Source organism: Chamaea fasciata, unplaced genomic scaffold (genome assembly GCF_029207755.1).
Source record: "Chamaea fasciata isolate MVZ Bird 193981 ecotype frontalis unplaced genomic scaffold, bChaFas1.0.hap1 SCAF_71, whole genome shotgun sequence".
Taxonomy (NCBI): domain Eukaryota; kingdom Metazoa; phylum Chordata; class Aves; order Passeriformes; family Sylviidae; genus Chamaea; species Chamaea fasciata.
In genome coordinates, this window is record NW_027094156.1 from 235,814 (window position 1) to 241,156 (window position 5,343).

The 5,343-nt window shown below is 41.0% G+C and overlaps 2 long non-coding RNA genes across 2 annotated transcripts; one reads left to right on the plus strand and one right to left on the minus strand.

The window, feature by feature from the left end:
- The first annotated feature begins 232 nt into the window (after positions 1-232).
- Positions 233-1,537, plus strand: LOC136304313 (uncharacterized). The gene is made up of 3 exons (XR_010724469.1): positions 233-322; positions 1,214-1,271; positions 1,519-1,537. It is a non-coding gene; the product is annotated as an uncharacterized lncRNA (long non-coding RNA).
- Positions 1,538-2,178: 641 nt separating this feature from the next.
- Positions 2,179-5,013, minus strand: LOC136304314 (uncharacterized). Its single transcript, XR_010724470.1, has 5 exons — positions 4,809-5,013; positions 4,475-4,622; positions 4,144-4,271; positions 3,336-3,426; positions 2,179-2,802 (listed from the first exon to the last, which is right to left on the minus strand). It is a non-coding gene; the product is annotated as an uncharacterized lncRNA (long non-coding RNA).
- Positions 5,014-5,343: the final 330 nt, after the last annotated feature.

Below are 5,343 nucleotides of genomic sequence, written 5' to 3' on the forward strand. Positions count from 1 at the left end.
GCAAAAAAAAATAGGAGCAGGAGTCTGCCAGCTCCAGCTAGGAAGTAGTGAGCCTGGGTTCAGGGAAGTATTGGATCTCTTGGTTCATTTTAGGAGATAATGTCAAATCATTGTGGGGAAGGGTTAATCTTAAGAGTTACTAAACAAAGCAAGGCCTGACACACTTGCATCTATTACAAACAGGAATGACGGCACTGAGTTTGGTGGGTCTGTTTATCAGAAGGTTGAGACATCAGTCAATCTTGCATGGACTGCTGGCAGTAACAACACACGTTTTGGTATTGCTGGAAAGTACCAAATGGATGAGAAGACTTCCGTTGTGGTAAGAATTTTGTTACAGAAATGAGTATTTCAAGCTCCCCTAAATACTGAAAATTTGTAATGAAGCAGTTGCTTTAACTAGTTACTGAGGAAGTATGGTAGATTGTGAACTGTGGCTTCTGTTGTGGTACAAATTTAAACTGGGACCTCACACATCGTACTTGTGAACTTATGGAGGAAAAGAAATCTTAAATATAATTTTGTCCATAGTGAAATAGTCTGACTAGTGTGCTTGGAATAGCATGCTACTGTGCTGAAAAATTTCTTTTAAAAGACAATGAAAGTGTCCTTTTAATTCTTAAATCCATAATGTAAAACCATATTATAATTACAATGGTGGAAGTTTACCTGAGCTTACAGCCTTCTCCTAACAGTAAGTTAACCATTGAAAGTTAGCTGACGTGTGTGTTTTAAGACCAAGAACTGAAGTAGCAAGCATTTATGTTTCAAAACAACAATTAGTTCCAGGACCACTGAAGCAAAATTGAAAATGAGAAATACTGTTGTTAAGAGCTCAAAACTTAGTAATGCAAAAAGGGGATTGCATATTCATGTATTTCTTGCTCATTAGAAGAAAAAAGAAAATCACTCCTGAGTGATGTGAACAAGACAGGCTCTGAGGGACTGCAGTAAGTAGCTCTTTAAAAGATATAAAGACATAATAGACGAGGCAGTGAAAAACAGCATGGCATTCTATGAAGGCAGAATTCGCACCATTTGCTTAAGCTGAAAACTCCTGAGAAAAGGAAAAGATTGGAACATGCTTCTAAGAGAGGTTGGTCTCCAAGTAGCTCAAGAGTGTTAATGCATAGGCCACCTTCTCAGGGGACTGGGATACTTCTGTATGAATACTTACACAGTTTATAAATACTGTGATTTTTTTTTCCTATAGGCTAAAGTGAACAATGCCAGCCTCATTGGAATTGGTTACACTCATGCCCTTCGACCTGGTACGCAGTTCTCACTGGTAGCAGCAAATGGTGTTAAGTACTACACTATGGTTTAATTCACTGTCATCTTAAGAACAGACTAGATGAACAAAGGAGCTAGAAGTCTACGCAGACTCAGAGAACTAAAGGATGTCTATGGATGCAAGTTCCTGTGGCAACTAAGCCACATTAGTGAGGTCAAGGACCTGAGGAAGAGCACTGTACTGGGATGTCAGTGCATGATGGTTCTCGTGACTTGCTTTTGTAGGTGTAAAGCTGACCCTCTCAGGCTTGATTGATGGCAAGAATTTCAGTGCTGGAGGTCACAAAATTGGGCTGGGATTTGAGCTGGAAGCCTAACACAGCTTTAAGTAAAACAACTGGTGGTGCTCTGGAAGATGAAGGAAAAGTGTACCCGGTGCATTTCAGCCTTAATATTACTCTGAAATTTGAAGAAGTGTGAACTTTCTACTCTGCCCAAGAATGACTTTAACCCAATGCTGAAGTCCAGAGTGTGCCAGCACAACAAAGGAAGACACTTGAAGGCATGCATGGAAGTTGTGATGTTTGTGCCACATTTCAGTTTCCTGTATTTTAAACCTGTTCCAAAAAAACCAAAAGAAAATCCAACCTCTCCCCATTATTGTATTGCATTTTGCATGTCCTATACTTCACAGCCTTTTATAAAAGGAGGTCTCTGTGTTGTAGTGGAAATTTGGGGTTACAACAGAATGAAATAAATTGGTCACAGTCAGAACACAAGGTTGGTGTGTGTTGACTCTCACCAAGGTTCCATCCAGCTGGGGTTTTTGGTCTTTTTTTCATCTTTTCATGCAACTTTAAGCATGGTTAATAGATAATCTGCAAATGCTTTGTTACACGATACCTGTACACTGAAGATTTCCTTCTTTTGTTTCTAGGCTAACATTCTTACACCTCTCACGTTTTAGAGACCTGCACAGTGAAAGCAGCTTTTTCCATTATAGTGTTATTGAGCGCATCAAAAAGAGCAAACCAAAAGTTTACATGTTTTAGATAATTTTGTTCCCATACAGGAAACAAGTATTAGGTAAGTACAACCATTACACTTAAAGAAAAAAAGTGCAAATCAGCAAAGTTAAGCAATTAAGTTCACAGTTCATTAGGAAGGTGACATCTACCAGTGACTGGGTATACCTTGTCCATTGTTCATTAGAAAGCCTAAAATGCAGCAAAACAGCCACAGGCGATGCCCAAGGGAAGACGTATCAGGACAGAGATCTGCTGTCTTAAGGCACAATTAAGAACATTCTCCAAGCAGTTAGAACAGGCATTCCCTAATGTATCTTTGTGAAAAAGTGTCTGAGAAGTGGATACTAAAAGCTAAGCCATATGTATCACATAAGCAGTTGGTGACAGTAGAAGGCAGCTGATATTCCCTTCTCAGAGGCAGCAGCTTTTCACAGTTGGCTTCCCAAAGCAGCATGGCTTCAGAGGCAACCAGAGTGATTCTACATCTGGGTTTGTTCTGGATTGTTTGTTTCTTCTACCTGAAGCTGCAGCCAGCTCCAGTCTAGAGCCGAAAGAATAAATGAAATTCAACACCAGGCTACAGTTGAGCTTTTTCTAAAATAAAGGTAAAGTGTGTTAAGAGTTATAAAAAATTTACTGGGAACAAGTTGGTCAATTTCATGATGAGCCACGTGACTGCTGTCAAGGAAACAACCTACTTGCACTCTCCAGTATTTTACTCTCTCTTCAATATTCTGCATTGTTAAATTAAGGATCCCTGACACCCGCTCATCCCAAATTTGTGTGCAGTTTTGCAGTAGTTTTGTACAACAGCCAAGTGCTTTGCCCCATCCTTTACTGTTTAGCGCAGCAAGTTCCCAGCATGTGGCCCCCAGTTTTGGCAAGCAGAGTATGTCAGGCGGCAGATTATGAGGGAACCGGTGCTTCCTATCTCTGTGCATCTCCTACTCTCCCCCTTGGCCATGAGTAAAATGCAGATTTCATTTAGCTGTGTTAGTGGTGGCAAAGTTGCACATTAAGAACTTCGAAGCCAGGCACTTCCTTAGTCCATTTACAGAAGAGTGAATACATTACCAAGAAACTCTGCTCTTGATCCTTCATTGTGTCACGCATCACATTTTCTAGTTGGCTACAAAGTTCCCGAGATTCCAGCAGCAGCTCCTCACTGAAAGGGGCAATTATTACACTATTAATTTCTGTGGCAGTTTAAAGAGATGCTGCCTCTATCATTAAGAAATACTTCTGGCAGATACGCTGCAGAACACTGAAGTTAGTCAGGTCATAGGCTTGTAATTCATACTGCAACTTGAAAAGTTGGTGGCAGCCCCTGATTTACTAAATGGGGGAAAGGAAATGTATTCCAAGATGGAATTGGGCTCTTATTAGGTGGAACCACTGTTGCTAGAGGAAAAGCTGAGTAGCCTATAAACTTAAGGATGGGGCAACAGGCAAATAAACAAACCAAGGTCTTTCATTCCAAGTGGTAACCCAGTTCATTTAAGCAAGCCGGAACTACGCATGCAGCAGTCTCAATGACACAGCTCAGCTACTGTGACCTTACATGACAATACTTCAACAGTTCTTGCTGGCAGTGTACTTCCAAGTGAGCCCAACCATCTCAGATTAAAGGAAGAAAACCAAAAAACCACTTTTGTTACTGAGGCTGGGGGAAGTGAAGCCATACATGATACCCAATTTTCATATGGAAGATCTGAAAGCCCCAGGAAGTCTTAACTACCAAGTAAACTAAGGCTGCTGACAATGCAAGCTGAACACAAAGTGTAAAATATGAGAAACCCTGTGTGCCATTATTTCACAAAGCAAGAAGACTAGCTTTGTAGTGGTGGCATTAGCAGCCAAAGAACTCCAGACTTTGCCTCACCTTTTTCTTACAGATTCTGATAAATTGAATGTTCCAGAAGGGACTTGCAGCAGCAGTTGACCTGAGCTACCAAGACGGGATGTGTTCATGCTCTCTGGACTGCCAGTAACAGGACCACGCACTTTACTCTGAAGAAAACACAGAATATTCAGAGTGCAATTGTTCCCACTAGTTTTCAGCAGCCGGGAATATGAGACAACCTGGAACTTGGCTTTCATACTGATTCAAAAGAAAGAAAAGAACCATAGGATACACTTAATTTACTATTGTTTCAGTAGCCTGTGCTACAAACCATATTCTCAGGTTAAAGGGGAGTTCTTATTTTACTTACACAAGCAATTTTCAGCAAGTTCCACAGTTCTTTCTGTCGTTTCTCCTGAAGCCTAACAACTGTTTCCTCATCTTCACTCATCAGATTCATCACTTTCTCCACTCTGGGGAACAATTCCAATGCCTTCTGTTTGCAAACTACAGTTTTACTATTAAAAAAATAAAAACTAATCAGATCACACATGGGCCACTGCAGTAGGAGAACAGTTCTGAAGTTAATTATTTTCTGTTAACACTGCAAGATCTCAAGAGCCATATGCAATGAGTTTTAAACCTTCTCTTGCTGGAAGAGAAAATACCTTCTCTCAACTATGAACAAAATGTACAAAGCTCACCTGAGCTGAGCATAAATGACTCAAACTTTTTTTTCAAAGGTCTGGATTGCCTGTAGAAGCAGTCGTACTATTTCCTGGCTGTCACCGCCTGTCCTCTGATCTGGAATGAGAGCCAATATTACACAGAAAGGTCGGTTTATAGGACAGAGTGAGAAGATTCTTAGCGGCTCATTTCCACTACTGCTTTAATCCTGAAACAGCCAAAGTTCAGGATATGTGAGTTTGAGTGGGATGAATTACACTGAATTTTAGCCACCTTCTTCAAAATTTAAAGAACTTGAAAAGGAGAGTTGGGACTGGATCAAAGGAACAGTCGTGTCTTTCATCCTTTCTACCCAGAAAGGTTGGTTGTTGCTTGTGGCAACAGCCTGCTCTGAGAAGAGCTCCAGAGGAGTTTTGAAAACAGCTCACAAAGCACCAAGAAAGGAAGGCTGGCCTAGTGTGGAACTGACTCCCTGACTTCCCTCTCGAGAAAAGGCAATCCAGGAGAGCCCATGTGCTGCTAGTGTCTGGGCACGCCTAGAAGTCAGATAGT